The 18,088-nt window shown below is 40.9% G+C and overlaps 1 protein-coding gene across 6 annotated transcripts in view; it reads left to right on the forward strand.

Annotated features, from left to right (window-relative positions):
* The window catches only part of Arhgef9 (Cdc42 guanine nucleotide exchange factor 9), a 349,964-nt gene that overhangs the window by 230,485 nt on the left and 101,391 nt on the right, over nucleotides 1–18,088 (forward strand). Inside the window, exon 1 of one of the 6 annotated variants that reach the window (XM_077107723.1) lies at nucleotides 12,468–12,506. The exons of the other annotated variants lie outside the window; for them this stretch is intronic. The gene's annotated coding sequence lies outside the window, so the exon portion shown is untranslated. Of the gene's footprint in view, nucleotides 1–12,467; nucleotides 12,507–18,088 lie in introns of those variants that run through there. 6 annotated transcript variants of the gene reach the window in all.

Raw genomic sequence — 18,088 nt, forward strand, 5'->3', positions numbered from 1 at the left:
GGAAGAGGATGAGAAGTAAGAGGGCTTTTCCTCTTTGAATTGCCATGACTTTTCCCCATAAATGTCTTTTTCCCCCTTTCCTCCTTTCTGATCCATTTGAGTAGAGGATAAGCTTTTGCTACTAGGAGGGGCAAAATCCCAGCTCAGGGATTTTGGTTCCCAGCTTCCCACCCAAGAATTAAAGAAAATGGCCTCTACTGGTATCCTAGCAACCCCTGTATCACAGTGCCCACTGAACTTCAGAGCCTGTCATTTAAAGGCCCAGGCCCCACAGTCTCCTTACAAGGGATATAGCCAAGTGGGACTTGTAAAGGTGCTTTGGGGGAGGGAAGACAGAAAGAACAAAATCTTCATTGGCTGCAAATGCCTAGAAAACATATTCACAACAGGCATACAGAGCCTAGCCTTGCCTAATCATGGGGACTGTTTATTGGAAGACTCATGGGTTCAAGTACCTCTATATAGTCACTACTCCCTCCTTAAGTTTAGCTGATCCACTACCTGACTTTAGTGTAGAAGATCTGCAGGTTCTGAAAAATATTTTTTTTCCTCACCCTAACTTTTGACTTCAGCAAGGAGAGTAAAGTGATAGCTTTGTGGGAACAAACTGAGCACTTTTCTTTTGTTAAGAGTGCTTCTGTCAGAACCTGCAACATCTTCTTGTAGAGTTTACCCCAATTTTGTTTGAGTCTTGGGGAAACATGACTAGCCCAGCTGTAGTGTGCATTTGGGAGGGGGTGTTCTTTCTGTGATTCAGTAGTTTCTAACTGGGGAAGTTGGGTAAGTTGGAAGAGTCAGTTTGATTGTGAAGCTGGTGAGCAGGACTTGGAGTCAGCTTCAGAAGCTGAGGGATTCCAACAGTCTTGTGGGTGAGGTGCTGTAGTGTTCTATAGTGAGGCCTAGATAGTACTTGACTGATCAGATCATGTACACTGGTAGTTGCAGGGATTATACTGATGTATGTCCTCTTTAGTCTGCTATATCAACCTATGATCTCATTTTTGGCTAACCAAGTACTTGCTTTTAGGTATGAGAATTGAGCCATTTCTCCCAAAATAACTGCCTCTCCAGAAGACCTCATACAGGGATCTATCTCCAGTGGCTTTGCCCCAAGGAATGGGATGGAGGAGGTGAATCTTAGACTCTCTAGGCCTTTTTTCTAACACTGCAACTTGTTCTAGGGGGAGTGTATCTCTGGCTTTCCAAGAATCTTTGATTAAAGCTTAGCTCTTCCAATATGTGCCCAGAATGTTTTCTTCTCTCCATAGGTGGATCTAGCTCTAGAGTATTTAGTTCATTGTACTTTTCCCTGGCATCAAAGTATAAAATGGAAAAGGCCCTCAAGGAGAGTGTAGGCTTGGGAAACAGTCCAGTAATGGCTATATTAATAACCCTTTTTCAGTGCATGGGCCTAATAAAGTTTACAAAATAACTCACATACTTTCTAATTTGACTATTACATAATTCTTGTAAAGTTGCAGGGATGATTATTATTCTTTTTTTACAGATGAGGAGAGAAAAGGCAAGAGAGATTGGTAGGATGAGAGTGGGTATTCCTTTCCAACAGAGAGGTGGGAGAGTCAGAGTCAGATCATTCCCAGCTTGTGTGAAACTGTAAGGGGTTAGGTGGGGAGGAAAGTGTGTGTGAGTCATGCCTGAAGTCATACTAGTTTCCTCAGCTTTACTTGCTTTCATTTTTAGTGCTTTTTAATACCTTTCATTTGTATAGTGCTTTTGCACAGAATTCTTTAGTCTATGAAATGCTACCTTTTTGTCTTAGATATATATCAAAGAGTTCCCTTTAGTCAGACTTATGAAAAGACACTATTTGGGATCTTCAAGGTTAAAGCCAGTGTGAATTGCTGAACCCTAAAATACAGAATGTTTTGAAAGAACTGCCGTTTTTATGCAGTTGGCCTTCTTTTTGAAACACACGTATTTTTCTTTATTTCTTTAAAAATGTGCTGCCCAGAACTGATCATGCTACTCCAAGTGCCACCTGGCTGGGATCAAGTACAAAGGGACTTTGATCTGTCTGTGAAATGTCTAATAATGCATCCTTCTACTGGTTCTCAGTCCTCACTGAACATTTAGATCATTTGGGGAGATTTTAAATACCTATGCCAGATCCCTACTCTGAGAGTTTCTGACTTAATTGGAATGGGCTAGGTCTCAGGCAGCTTTTTTTTTTTTTTTTAATTTAAAGCTTCCCAAGGTGATTCAAATATGCAGCCCAAGTTAAGAGACACTGCATTAGCCTTTGGAGCTTATAGTTTGAAACCGTTTCCTATCTGGTCCAGTTCTCTATTCCCTTGTGCAGTTGGACTTTTGAACCAATTTAAATTTTTTGAACCATACTCATTAATGCACACTTTGTTTGGTTGGTTCATTATTCTAGCTTTTTATACCTTTAAATGTTTTTTTCTCCATGCTGTGCAATAAATTAGCAGTTTCTTCTAACAGTATCAGTTAATCTCTATTTTACTTGGTGTGTCATTGTTTTAGTTTTTGTGTTTTTTAAAAAATTTACTTCTTCATGACATATATAAGATTAGCAGTCTCTTCCAGCATTGTATCATTTGAAAACTGAGTAAGTATCACTCAAGTTGTTGATTCAAAGTAGTATTTAATATGATGAGGTTAATACTCTTCTGGCATCTCACCAGGGCCCCCTCTTGGAGTTGATTTTTGTTTGTACATGGTCAACCAGTGCAGACTCCATAAGGCTGTGCTGTCATCTCTCCTTCCAATATATTAATGAGGATTTGTTTTATACTTATAGACATCATGATATTCTAGGTACATAGGTGTTATTTCTGATGGTTCCTTCAGAAAAAGGAGTATAAGTTACTTGGCATCTTACTCCTGATAAATCCAGTAGCAGTCTCCAGAGCTCCCTGTTTTCTTTCAATGCCTACAAACTAGATGTTTCATAAATGGATTCAATAACACAACTGTAGTTTCTGTGTATCACTTTCCTTTCCCCTATTTGGAAAACAGAGCATCATGGATGTAACTTTAAAACAGAATGTATTTTGTCCTCTAAGAATCCAGGAAACAGCACATGTTTTCCTTGTTGCTTTGCTGAATTGTTTCCATTAACCTAGTGGATTTCTGCCCTGGATGAACATTGGAGTCACCTGGGGAGTTAACAAGACTAACAACATTTCATAGAATATCTGGGAGAGATCTGATTGAATTAGTCATGGTGGGGCCCTGGCATCAATATTTTTCTAAAACCTCCCTGAGGTGATGGGAATGTTCTGCCAGGGATGAACGAAAGAGACTGCTATGGAATGGTTCAAAGGAAATATTAGCTCAGTCTGACTCTAACTTATCACACATGGGCATAGGTAAGCTTTGCAGATGGTGAAATTTTATTCCAGGATTTGTGATGGCTTTGATGAGTTCCAGAGGTTTGTGGTCACTCTGAAAAGAATTTAGCCTACGGAGTGGGTAGTCTGGTGCCTATTTGTATTTAAAATACAGTTTGCTCTCTGTATCTACAGGTTTTGCTGCATCAACAGATAGAAAATATTTGAGAAAAACAAAAATAATAATACAATAAAACCTATGCAACATAATAACTTTGCATAGCATTTACATTGTAGTAGATATTATAAATAATCTAGTAGAAGTATATAGGAGATGGGGCTGGAGGTATACCTCGGTGATAAAGTATTTGCCTAGCATGTGAGGCTTTGTGCTTAACCTCCAGCACTGATATAAAAATGAAAGATAAAAATAAAAAGAGTACACAGGAGGAAGTACTTAGGTTATATGCCAATACTACACCATTTTGCATAAGGGTTTTGAACATCCTCGGATTTTGGTATTCAAATGCGTCCTGGAACCAAGCCCCTACAGATACCTGGGGACAACTATAAACAGCTATCAGATTGTTTGAACCCTTCAGGAAAAAAATTCCTTCACATTTTTGTAATGATGCAAAGATTCTGCTAATTTGCTGGGTGACCTCAGATAAAAATACTTCTCCCTTCTGAAATTTCTTTTTCCTCATCTATAAAATAAGAATAGGTGGGTTAGATCCCTTTAAAGATTTGATCAGCTCTAATGTGTGCTCATTTTGTGAATAATATTAATGATCAAAATAATTGTGGAAATTATTCAAAATCAGTATGCAATCCAGCAATTCCTTTTAGCAGGTTTAGAATCACAGTGTGGTTATGGGGGTAATAGATTTGCATTCTTAATTGTATTTGGCTTACATTTCTTTTATAACAGGTGAAATATATGTTGTATTCTTTAAGCAAACACTGACTGTGAATCAGGGAAGGGAGCCATATAGTGAGTTGAATAGTGAGAGTATACCAGTTTGGGATTTAGCTTCTTGAAGAGATCTGCCTTATGAATAATTGAGAATTATTATAGAATCATTTATAGAAGCAGTCTCACAGGTCTGGGAAAGCATAGGAGATAAGGGACTTGCTCCTTTGACATCCCAGAGTCATTTCCTGTGATATTTTAAGAATTAATTAACTTAGTTAATACTGCCTCCTCTATAAATAGTAGTGAGCATTTTGACAATATTTCCTAATTATTTTGTTGCCTCCTTCCTCAAACCTAAAAGTTTATGAGAGTGAGGCCAAGAGAGAATAACTGACTTTCTCAAAGCTATAAAGTAGGAAGTGATAGTGTCTGATCTAGAACCCAGGACTCTTGTCACCACATCCTTTAGTGCATCCAATGTAGCCTGCATTTTGGATCCTGTGGTCAGGATGCAGTCATGGCTTGTTGAGACTGAAAAGGGTTCCATTGACAGAACAATACTCAGGGGAAAGCTTTGAAGAAAGTATCAAAGAAGGCAACCAGGAGGAAGAAGAAAGGTGAAGAGAAAGATGTCTGAATTCGGCTCTTTCTTGCCCTTATTATTCTTCTTTGCTAGTTGCAGGTCCATGACAGGGATTGGATATTTGAGCTTCAAACACCAGGGTGAATATTTGGTAGCAGAGAAGAGGGAAAGTTGTTCTTGTGTGGTAGAATGATGGCATATAGAAGGCAGATCTACAATAGGAGAAAGAGCACTGGAAAAGGCCTCAGGAGCTCTAGGATCAAGCACTTGCTGTTAGATCTTGATCAAGGTCCTTCCCACCTGGACCTCATTTTCCATGTCACTAAAATGCAGAGTGTTTTTAACAGAAGAATCATGTTCTTGGATGAATGTTTAGCCAGAAACTTCTACACAAACAGGAGAAAGCAGAGTGGGTCATCTTGAAAAAGGCCTGGGGTGGAGGTAGAGGCAGTGTCTCAAGGTACCTGTCAATGCAGACTTTAGTCACTAGGGGAGTTGAAGTTAGGAGAGAGGGGAAGGCTCTGCCCAGCTCATCCAAACTGGGAGAGGGGACATCCATGGTTGGGCTATTGAGTAGACTTGGGTCATTCATTTAAGTGGCCAGGCTTCCCAGAGAATGACTTAGGGAAGAGATTAATGTACTTGCAAGGTCTACAGCACCTTGCCTAGACTTCCCCCTGCCTTTTTTAAGTGATAAAAACAAAACCACAGAAGGGAAAAAAAGTCCAAGGTTTCAGTGATGGATCTGATCTTGACTTTTCATGTCAGGCCGTTGCCCACTGTAAGTTGCTACCTTCCTTATAGTGTTCTGGTTCTGTGCTGTCATGGCTGGATCAGAGACATTAATACTCTTTCAGGTTTGATTGGAGAAAGTGAACTGAGAAGAGGCTGGGAGAATTAAGAGCAGAGAACAAGAGCATTATGTAACTTTCTGGAGGGAAGCAGGCCTGTCAGCAGTCCTTGGGGTGCCAGGCAGTGGGATGGGGGTGGGGAGAACAGAGAGTCTCCTGAAGGCCACATTAGCTCTCCTGAAGGCAGGGAGCTGTGGATTCAGCCCTGTGCTGAGTAGCCATCCACCCTCAGGGCCCAGAGGAGGCCAGCACTGTGCATCCATAGCCAGCTCTGGGAATGGCTCTGGCAGCTGATTTCTCCGCCTGCCTGCCTTCATTAGAGGAGGGGATACCATGCACCTCTGTGCCCAAGCTGACTGCAGGAAGGATGTGCTAAGAACCCACCCTCCACCCCCTCAGAGTGTGGTGCCTAAAGGCAGCAGCTACTTTTAGCTGAACCTCCCACAGCCTCTCTTCCACCCACTCTCTTCCTTCCTCCTTTCTCTGTGAACTATGTTGGCTGGCAAGAGGGCTGGGCAGTGGGTGCCTTGGCATTGGGACAGATGCACAGGAGGAGCCAGGTGTCTAGTTCTAGGAGGGGTTCTATAAGTCTGGCAGGGTGGCAGGGCTCAGACAAAAGCAAAATGATGAGAGTGCTTTGTGCATAGGGCCCAAAGGGAGTGGGGGATTTATTTCCTTTGAACCTTGCAAACAACTGAGATGTTTTTCATACAAATCCAGACTGACCTGCACAGGAGAATTTAGGATTTATTGGACAGAACTTCCATATACCCTCTACTTGGATTTAGAAGAAAGCAACTGAGTCTAATGAATACTTACTTGATTTTTAACTCTCTCTCTGGAACATTGTCATAAACTTTTCAGTGTTTTACACATTGACTCACTTGATCTTCTCTTTGATCCTGCAAAAATGGATACGGCACAAAGTATCTCCATTTCACAGATTAAAAACAAAACGAGGCTCAAAGACTCATATTTTCCAGCCTGGTCTTCCTGCTTCAAGCTCTGGAAGTCATAGTACTACTTTAAGTCATTGCCTGCTTCATTGTCAACAGAAGGGATGCTAGAACTGCTATATCTGATCCTCTCAGAGAGGACAATGATTTACCCAAGAAATACAGTAGTGGTGGTGCTCAAGCTAAGACATGCCTGATAAGGATTAGGTTCCTGGACCTGTGAGATGCACAAGTCACACTGGTCTTTTAGGGGTGATTTAGGAAATCTATATGGTGCGATGGAAAACAGGGTCACTGATCTAGGAGTTTATATCATTTTTAGTTCTGTGACCTTGAGTGAATTAGCCTTTCTGAATTGATTTTCTTTTCTGTAAATTGGGTCCAGTAATCTCTGAGAACTCTGAGGCAGAAATCTGTGAGTGACTGTCACAAGAAGAGATCTGATATTCAGTAGGCCCTCCATTAAATAAAGGGTAACATCTGCAAATATTAAGCTGTGCACTAGCTAACCTTGAACAAATCTTATTGTCTTTGTGCCTCAGTTATCACCAACATAGCACAGATTTAACTTATTTCTCTTGAAAGGAGGGGGACCCTATGACCTGGCCCATGCTTTAGGTACTGGGCCAAAAGCTTGGATTTTAAAAATAATAATAATAACCTTTCTTTTATTTACCCCCAGCTCCATTCCCATGGACTCACACACATGTTGCTATGAATAGCAAACTAGCTTTGTCCCTGTCTCCTGCAAAGCTAAAAGAAGAGCTTGAAAGAAAGCCAAAATTAATTGTGTTTTTATTTAGCACATTCTTAAGCCAGAACAACCTAGGCACTTGGCAATTAAAAACCAGTTCTTGGCCCCCAAATCCTTGGCTAGGATTTGTAATGAGCATTACTGGGTTTTTATGATATGATTAAGTGTTGTTTTAGAAAACACAGGCTTTTGACTAATGACCTACATAGAACAAATTGACACTGTTCACCTTTATATGTATCATTTTGTTTGGAACCTTTTCACTTCTCTTGGGGTAGGGCAAGAAAATAAAATTATTGTATAGTTTTCTTGACACATTAGTCTTTTTTCCATGATTATATGAGATGGGCAAGGCCAAGACTGTTCTCATTTTGTGACTAGGAAATTGACTCTTAGAAAATAGCTTTGATTCACTCAGATTAGTGGTTCTGCTTAAAAGACAGTTGTGTGCTAGGACGAGCATAGCATATGGCATTAGCAATTACCACCAGTCCACCAATACGAGGTAGCTTTGAGCAAGTAGTTCATTCTAAAGATGCCTTCTGCACTTTGCTTCTATCTAGGTCTATTTTTTTTTAACAAAAATCAGTCAAGACAGCAGAAAGAACTAGGCAGATGCCATTAGATAATGGCATAGGTTACATTGAACCATTAATGGGAATTTTGGATACATCTTTTAGATCTACTATAAGTGTAACTGAATATATTTTGCCCAGGAATGTATGAGAAGCTTACAGTTCTAAATTTGTAGCCCTTTGTGCTCTGCTTTGTTTGCATTTTTTTTTTTTTTTTTTTTTTGCCAATTTTCTGGTCTTATTCTTACAGAGTATGCCTTGAACTTAAAAGCTGGTTCCTTACCCTCACTAGTTCCCACATTCATTCCAAAATATGAGGGAGAATGATTTGGATAAACCAAATGTTATTTTGCCTGGCTTTGGTGAAGATTGTATATCCTGAGGTTATTTATTCTTTTTAATCCAGATGGCTTAGGCCAGTGGAAAAATGAGTGTTGAATGTCTCGAGGGGCCTGAGTTGGGATGAGACATCTTCAGGTCTTAATCCCCATGTACATGTCTGTATTTTGACACTTTGTGGTGGTGGTTAGGGAAATCAGAGTTAACTTATTATTCTTAAGCTGATAAGTAACTAGACAAGGAAAGAACCCATACATTGAGCTCACTACCTCAGTACTACTGGGAAAATTGAGGTAAGGAGAGGTAGGGATTCGCCTAAAGTCTCAGATTGACCCAGGGGTCTTTAAGGAAAGCTTGTTAGAAACAAATTGTTGGGGAGGAAAATTGGTTTAGTTTTATTGTCTGTTCATGCCCTTTACCTACACCCACACTATAAGTCACATGTACATACAACATACTCAGACACATGTGGAGTGTATTTGGAACACATAAGGTATACATAAATGGGCCATGTTTTCATGTCAACACTCAGAGCACATATATTCAGTTAAGTATGGTGCACACACACATGTTTGACCATTCTTAACACAATACCCATGGAAACACATGAGGTATTCCTGTTCATATTGTATGTATGAACATACATAGTTGCCTATAGGACACAAGTATATACCCATGTACACATATGTCATAGATACATATTTAGATATACTCTTACTCTCCAGGACATGCACTCCTATCCCTGAGAGAAACACTCCTAAGAGTATCCTTGGACAAACAGTACCACATGACACATACCCACATGCCCTGGACACTCCTATGCAGAACATTTCCTACCCCTAGGGTCAACCAGCTGTACCATTCTTCTCAGTAGTCACATGCCCCAGCTGGTTGGCCTCCATCAGTTTGCTCTGGACCTTTTTTCCTGAAATCTGGCTTGAGATGTCAGTGAGCTCAGTATAAAATGGATGCTAATAACAGCATGTGTCATAGCAGTTCCAGAAGGTAAGCAGAACTCAGATCTGAGGCCTCAGATGAGTTAACAGGCAAATGTAGAAAGATGAAGAAAGCAAATTGGCATTGATCAATGTAGAAAGATTAAGTCTGCTCCTTCATCCACATGTTCACTTAAAAAACACTATGATTTTGAAGCAGTGCCCTAGAAAACCAAAAGTAACTAAATATCAAAGTTCTTTTTTCTTGAGAATAAAATACCAACTTGGACCACAGCATCAGTACCTAAATTATGGGTGAGAGGGTATGAGGAGAGATGGTATAATGCATCAAGCAAGACCCTGTTGGGCAGTGGCCCAGCCTCTCCTGGGTCAGTAGTAGGCTGACAGACCAGCCACATCCTTAATGACCACAACCCAGCCCCTAGGCACAGCAACTTGGGCCATCTGGCCCCACTAATGAGGGCCTGCTATTTTTAGAGATCCTCATGCTAGAAACCAGGTCATGGTGTCCTGGGGAAGCCTTTTTGGCCCTTGGTACCAAAAGCTACTGCTTGATGGGGTGGGGGGGGGCCTAGAATGAGTCTGGATAAAGGGTAGAAAGCAGTGAGATAGAGTATGCCAGGACTGCTCTTGATTAGCATCCTCAGAAACTCAGATTACTGTTAACTGTGACAGCCTCATTACCATTTCTGAATTTTGGAACTAAAGTCAAGAAACATGAGTTCCAGTTACTACTCTGCTTCTTAGGTTATGGCTCAGTCAAGTTCCCCTTTTCTGTCTGGATCTTATTTGGTCAACTGGTAAACCATCAGTATTATTCTCAGATGATATCAAGGATCAAACAGGTTAAGAGCTGAGAAAATGCTTTGCAGTGTTTGTTCTCTCCCAGTGTTTGTATCTCCCCTAACCAAATCTGGTTTTAATGCCCATCACCAGTCAGACCTGGCCATAATCAAAGTAGTCATAGGAAGAAAAAGCCAAAAATTGGGCCAAGGGAAGGCATGCTTGTGGCAACATGTTGGTCAGTCATGCAGAGTTCACCCTCACCCATACAGACGCTTTTCAGTGCTAGTTCAGTCCTAGGAAAGAAAACAGGCTTGCAGCATTTAGGTGGTTATTTATTTCTTCAGGACCCCTAGGTAGTGAAGGAAAGAGAGACATTAGGGATAGATACTTCTTTCTAAACTTGGAAAAGCAAAAGCCAGGCTGCCTGTACCTGCAACGTGGAAGCAGTGTAGGGTGCCAGGTTTGGCCCTGGGAAAGTAACTTATTCTTTTTTTTTATTAATTGTTCAAGACAAACTTATTCTGAGTGTTCATACTCATGGTCATTTCATATGCTTTTTTGAGGGGAACAGGGTCAGGAACTAAATGATTCATCTCAGAATCCCAACCCCTGCCCCCGCCGCCCCAGACCCTGTGAGCAAAATTCTCCTGAACTTAAGTTTTCTGCTCTGAAAATAGGCTCAATCATAATGTCTTAAGGGATTTTGAATTACAAGAATACATTGTGACAAAGGTTGTGTAAAGTGCCTTATAAAATATTGAGCATGTGTTGCTGATGTTTAAGTTGTTAAGATTTCATCCAGCTTGTGATTATGGAGGTAATTGAGGAGCTTATTTTCAATTTGTTTCTTCACTGTGTTTCCATGTCATTTTTAAAAACCATTATTGGGTCCATTTTACAGATGTGTACTGGGGTGGAGAGAGGGAACAAATGAGTCTGATGACACAGGATTAGGTAATGATGGATTTAGGATCAGAAGCCATGCCTTTGAACTCCTAACTGGAGTACTCTCTCTCATGCCTCAAGCTGCTACATAATGATTTCCAGGACTAAAGGAAATAGCAGCTTAAGTAAATATTATGTAAAAGCTCAGATTTTTATCTGACATAGTAACAACTAGAGGGAGTTGTGTAGGAGTACTGGCCTTCCCCAGCATTGCCCTTGCTTGCCCACTGGCACACTGATTGACCCTTCCTTCCTCCCACAGCAGCTCACGTCCCACTCGTCTCTTGCATGAAGGAAGCAGTGAAGCGTTGGAGATGTTAAGCTGTTGTGAGAGGGAATTGTGTTGCCTGTTTAAGTCTCTTCAGGAGAATCCCTGGAGGCATTTGATCCACCTTGGCCACCCCCATCTTCTTACTCACAGTTACCTGGTGCCGAAGCCCTTTGTGGCTGACCTGCTTGAGGGGTAGGCCATGAGGGATTTGAGGAAATGTTTGAGGGCCCTGATTTTTTTTTTTGAGGATTTTGCCAACTCTTGAGGATTAAGGTTGTGGAAATCCAAGAACCAAAACTGAGAAGAGTCCTTAGAGACCATTTGAGCTGACTCTCACCTGGCTTCAATGTGGACCAAAAAAACCCAGCTGGACTTAACTTTTTCTCCCTTACTGTACTTTTCCTTTATGAATCAAAGACTCTTGAGATGGGCCAGATTTCCTAGAGTCTTTATAGCTTGCTTATTTATGCCATTCTAAGCCTAAGAGAGGGGAGGGGAGGTGCATTGGGACAGAGTTGTAAGAAGGACAGATGAAGAATCTGTGGAGGTCAGGCTTTGGATGCCAGACTTCATCTCTTATGCTGCCAATGCATTAGTCTTCTATCTTCCATCGATTGAATGGCAGGGTCTAACCCAATATATTGCTGTTTAAACTCATGCTATAAAAAACTGCAGAATGCCTACAGTATTGGCCCTTCTAAGAGACTGGACAAGTAAGGGAGGGGGTGCTAGAATACAAAAGGGTGGAGGCACTTTCTTTTCAAGTTTTGAGAGCCTAGAGATCTGGGTTTTATTCTGGCCTCTGCTTCTGGGATAGCTAAGTGACTTCCTTTTCCTAGGTCTCAGTTTTCACATCATTAAAATGGAGCTCATCCTTACTCCTCTTATTTCAGAATTGCTTGGAGAATCCACTGAACTCATAAGTGTGAAGGTGTCTTGGAAACTATAATATGCTGAACAGATGGAAAAGGTGCTGCTTAATGTTTCAGTAGAGGCTAACTTTGAGTACCTTGTACTCAATGGCCTGAACTAGGTAGAGGACGCAATGTTTTTCCTTCCAGTCATGAAACCCAAAGGTCATCTCAGTACCTAAGTTCTATTCTGGGTAGGTTTAGCCCATGGCAAAAATGTAAAAAAAAAAAGTTGTTTTTGTCTTTTGACTTTTTTTTCCTCACACCATTGCTCTCCTGACTCTTTTTCCTATGTTCCCCTTCTGACAAGAACTTCTTTCAGAAGCATGGCAGCATCAAAAACTCAAAGGTAACCTTAACTTTTTATTTAAAATAATTAATTAGTTCTTTCATAGAGGAGCACAATCTGTTCAAGTTCATATAGCAAGTCAGTAATCATGCCAAACCTGTAGTCCATTCTTCCCATCCCATTTTTTTTTCTACTAGCATTTGCATTTTAGTTTGAATTTGAATTTGAGATTACTAAGCAAAGGTATCTGGTGGTAAGGAGATTCTGGAAGTGTCTTTATTCAACCTGAGGTGTTCTTACTCCTTAATCCTCAGAAGGGTTCCACATGTTTGGAACTCAGAGGAGGGAGAGGCAAGTACTCTATGTAGTACTGAAGGATAATGTCTATAGAGCTGTGGGAGGAAAGAGCACCAAAAATATCCCAGAGGAAAATATTAGAAATTCTTATATATTAAATTGTTAATCTCATTGTTTTTAAAATTCTGCTCCATGGTCCTGGGGAACAAGCCCAGGGCCTCACATATATTCGGCTAGGTAGGCAAGTTCTGTACTACTGAGCTACATCCCCAGCCCCTTTTTGTTTATTTATTTATTTATTTAAAAATGTGGGGCTGGGACTGGGGCTCAGAGGAATAGCGCTCACCTAGCATGTATGAGGCCCTGGGTTCGATCCTCAGCACCACACACAAAAAAAATATAATTAAAAAATGACAGCAGAATGCATTACAATTCTTATTACACATATACAGCACAATTTTTCATATCTCTGGTTGGATATAAAGTATGTTGACACCAATTCATGTCTTTATTCATGTACTTTGGATAATGATGTCTATCACATTCCACTATCCTTGCTAATCCCCTGCCCCCTCCCTTTCCCTCCCACCCCTCTTCCCTGAGACAGGGTCTGACTAAGATGCCCAGGCTGGTCTTGAACTTGTGATCCTCCTGCCTCAGTCTCTCAAGTACCTGAGATTATAGGTGTGCAAACCCTGCCTATCTGTTCTTGTGTGTGTGTATGTGTGTGTGTGTGTTTTAAGAATTTTATTGTGTATACTTCAAGTATACAGCAAGCTGTTAAGGGATACATATGGATATACTAAAATCATTAGTAATTTAATAAAGCAGGTTAACATCTGTCACAGAACATTATTACTTTTTTTAATGAAATGAGCATCTAAATGTTTGTTTTGTCTTTAACAATAGAGGTATACAGATGGGTGTGGCAGTGTACACCTGTAATCCCAGCAGCTGGGGAGGCTGAGGCACGGGGATCTTGGATTTCAAAGTCAGCCTAAGCAACTTAGTGAGATGCTAAGCAACTTAGCGAGACCCTGTCTCAGAATAAAATATAAAAAGGGCTGGGGATGTAGCTCAGTGGTTAAATGTGTCTGAGTTCAGTCCCTGACTTTAAAAAAAAAAAAAAAAGAGTAGAGATATACAGTCCAAAAACAATCATTAGCCATCCTTCTAAAAGAGTGTAGGCTTGGTTTCTAATATTAACTTTCCTGATAATTAATCGAAGCCTCAGTTTTCTTCTTTGTAAAATGGAAGACTGAACTACTTGTGATAGCTTTGGGGAGTCTCCAATCCTGATCACCTCTTTAGTATAAGAACCTACTGCCTTTTAAGGTCTTGAGCCCCAGACAGAGTCAAGAAGAGTAGATTCAAGTCCTGGCATCTTACTGAATTTTTTTTCCCCTCAATCAGCTGCCCTGGGTCCCCTCCCTTCTCCACCCCCACATCCTCTACCTAGCCCAGACAGGCAGACGCTTCCTTACATAAGCTTGGCTGACCTACTTGAAGTTCTTCAGTTACAAGCACAACCACTTTTCCTACAGACATAGACTTAGTGCCATCCCTCCAGAGTCCTGAGGGTGGGTCTGATTTTGCTTCTCTTGTGTCCTCTCAGGAAGCCTCTGTTTAGATATTGTATTGCTCTAAGTCTTTAACAACAAGGTCCTAGGGAAAGTCAGATCAGTCAATTTACGACCCTGGGCTTGACCCAATGATTGCTTGCTGAATGCCCTTGCCATCCATTCATCTATTGTTTACCAAATGTCTGCTGGAAATCCAGGACCTATGCTAGACTTTGTTAGCAGAAACATGGCCTCTCCTGAGTTCAAAAGGCCCCTGACAGGGACTAGAGGCAGTGTTAGATTATTTGGCCTTAGCTGTATGTCTTTTCTCTCACCGGAGCCAAAAGGCAGAAGTAAATCAATGAAAAGAAATTCTCTTCCACCTTCCAATGGGAGGTTTAAATGAAGATTTCCTCTTTGTGCTGTAATGACTCCCTAGGAGACTCTTACATTCTCTTTGGAAATGCATGCCAAGGCCCCAGCTTTTACAAGCCTGTGTCCTGGGTGGGGTTACTCAGTAGATTTTAAAAGGTAGTTTAAATTAATTGAAATATATTTATTTTGTCTATATTATCTAGATATAGAAGCAGGGTCACAGTGCTTCTGACTAAATCCTGTTCATGTTTTTGCCACCTTAGACCAGATGGCCACATTTAGACATTAGAACCATTAGTTCTAACCTATCTCTTTCCCTGCCCCCCCCACCTACAGCTCTCTTTCCTCTACAAGATTTTAACACGACATCTGTCAAAAGGATAAAAAATGACTTTCCCTTATTCTCTTTGCCTTACCCACCCACCCTCTGGCTGTGGTGTTGATGAGTATAGAACTATGCACGTAGGAGGCACGGAGGACAGATTCTTCATGTAGTTCTAGCCCCCTCCTCCTACTTCTGGAAGCCTAAACAACCTTATCCCCACTATTGCCCAGGAAATTCCAAGATTAGGCTTCAAGTCCTGGTCCTAGAAAGATTAAGAATCCCAGGATGGGCCCCAGTGGAACCACAGGAAGATTTGCAAGAAGTCAGTTACAGGACCCAGGATAGTTCTAAGTCACCTCAGGGACAGGGGGCTCTTTAAGCCTCCTTACCTCTTCTCTAGGATTTCCCTGGCATTCTCTTGTCTCCTAGGATATGAAGGCAAAAATGGACCCCAGTGAGTGGGTGGGACTTTAGTATCCACACTAAGGGTAAGAAAAGGGCATGATACTTTGGCAGGAATAATTTGAGTATAGGGCCCAAATTGACTCAACAGACATGCAAAGGTTAGGTTAAACTCCAGCTTGGTATGACATGCTTTTAGTTCAGCAGCTCATGAAGAGGACATTGCTGAGTGCATCATGATTATCATCATGATTATTATTTTAGTAATGATTTGTCTCTGAATATCAGAGACTTCCATGGGTAGACAGAATGCAAATAGGAAATTGCTCCTAGATTATAGAATAAAGAGATCCTGCTAGGACTTTCCATTAGGACTAGTGATGGCCTCAGTGCTGAAGATTAGGGCAAGGGTGGAGGTGGAACAGAGCAGATATAGATAGCCTAATAAGGCTGACTGAAAGCTGTCTACCATTCCTCAGTTTTCCTGGAACCTGACAGGAGAAGGAGAAACCTAAAGATAGAGTTTCAAAGATTCTGGTTTCTTCTGAGTGACCCAATGCAATAAGGGAAAATTCTTGCTGTGAATTCTTTAGCCTCAGAAAATTTAAGATGGTTGGTCTCTATATGATATGTAATTTAGAATCATTGGGGTTGCTTGTTAGAAACTGCTGGAATGATTTTGAGTAGGGGGTCTGTGTGAATCACATTTCAAAACTTTGGTATTTTTCTTTCTGTGTCTGGCTCATGTATCAGAGGTATCTGAGAGATGCCAAAGGACCCAGAACAACTTAGTAATATTTTCAAGATGTTTTGAAGATGGAAGTTAATGTTTCCCAGATTGGGGGCTGCTCTAGTGTGGACTTCTCCCACCAAGAGAATAATGGATTGTAGTCCATAAACTTATCTTTCTCTCTGATCTGTATAACCCTTGTCCCATTTGGCTATATTTTCTCTAAAGGACCCACTCTTCAACAAGACCAAACTTTTTTAACCTTCTGAACTTTGAGACAGCAGCTGGATTTCATATCAGAAACTTTTGAGTCCATTTGATTGGGGTACTGGATTGAAGTTTCATACCAGAATCTATCACTAAGGTCCAGACCAAGCAAATAAATCACCTTACCTTATCTGTGTGGCCACCATTTTAGCTAAGATAACTTTTTGACTTCCTTTGGAAGGGGTGGAGGAAGAAGTCATTCTCCACCATTTGTCTATAATGAATGAGAAAATGCCCTGGGTGGCATCATACCCAAAGGAGCTTGTCTGGGTTTCCTAGTCTTTTAGGTCCTGGAAGGTGCAAGTTTGCTTATAACCAGTTTACATATTAGCCTCTGGATCAAATGGTCTTTCTCTTGTTAAGCTTGACCCCCATCTAGGCTTATCTTTTCAGGTCAAAACGGTCCAACTTGGTTTTGTTTCTACCAGGTGGGGCTGAAGTTACCAGTAGATCTTTCCTTTTATTAGAGTGAAAAATTGAAGGTATGATAGGACATTGAAGGAAGTTGATGCCTTAATGACTCACATATCACACACCTAAACTATGAAAAGATGATTATGTCCTGAAAAGAGAGATTTGCCTACTTCCTTTTGGCACATATAGGGCCATTGTTACTTGAATGAGTGAGTTATTCTGCTCAGAAGTAAAATTAGTTATGGGTGACAGCAATACCCAAACTGAAGCTGGAACCAACCAGGTGTGAACTATTAAGACCAGGGAAAAGAAGAAGAAACACTAAGGATTTCTGTATATTCATAGTGGGCTTTTTTTTCCTTACCTAGCATCTATGTTCCTTTGGGTGCATGTGCAGATCTGAAGCAAAAACCAGTCTGACCCAGAAATTACCTGTCCATAAATCCTGGTAACAATGGAGTGGCCTATAGGCCATCTGGGTACTTATTATATAAATAATTTCTTTGGCCATATAGAACATTCTGCATCCTTACAAACTTCCTAATTCTGTTGCTGTGATCTACTCAAAGTTTGCCTGGTTTCAGAGCTCAGGTCATAGAACTTTAGATAGAAGTTAAAAAACACTATTCATTGTGGATTAAGCAGATGTTGTATGTCTACCATTCATAAGTATACATTCTCATTATTTAGAGACTTACACTGTGGTTGAAAACTTTTCTTCAAATTATTTTCTTTTACCCTAAATAGAAATTTCTGAAAGAAGCAGAAGGAGAGAAGGTATGGGCTGGAGTCATCAGGGAAGGGATTAAGGGACAGGTGGGCTATGTTCACACAGCAAGGAAGAGGCACCCTGGCTCTAGTGTCCCTGTACTTAACCATTGGCTAAGAGTATGGCTCAATCAGAAGCACAAAGACAGAACTGCACTTGCTTACAAGAGGCTTGGTTTGGCAAAAATAGAAGGCCTGGGCTGGTGGTATAGCCCAATAGTAGAGCACTGGCTTATCATGTGTGAAGCCGTAAGTTTGATCCCCAGGAGCACAAACAAAGGAAGGTGAAGGTTGTTGCCTAGAGGCAAGGGTTTGCTTCAGAGATGGTACTAGGTTTAAAAAAGTCTTTGAGAGATTGATGGCAGGGAGTTATTGAAGTTCCTTGAGCATGCAGAGTGACACCAGCAAAGAAATTTTGAGAAATACATCATTCAAGAGTAGCTTGAAAGAGAAAGGGGAGGGGGCAGGAAGTTGAGTTGGGAGATAACCTAACGTGTTGAGA

Source organism: Callospermophilus lateralis, chromosome X (genome assembly GCF_048772815.1).
Source record: "Callospermophilus lateralis isolate mCalLat2 chromosome X, mCalLat2.hap1, whole genome shotgun sequence".
In the NCBI taxonomy this organism is placed as follows: Eukaryota; Metazoa; Chordata; class Mammalia; order Rodentia; family Sciuridae; genus Callospermophilus; species Callospermophilus lateralis.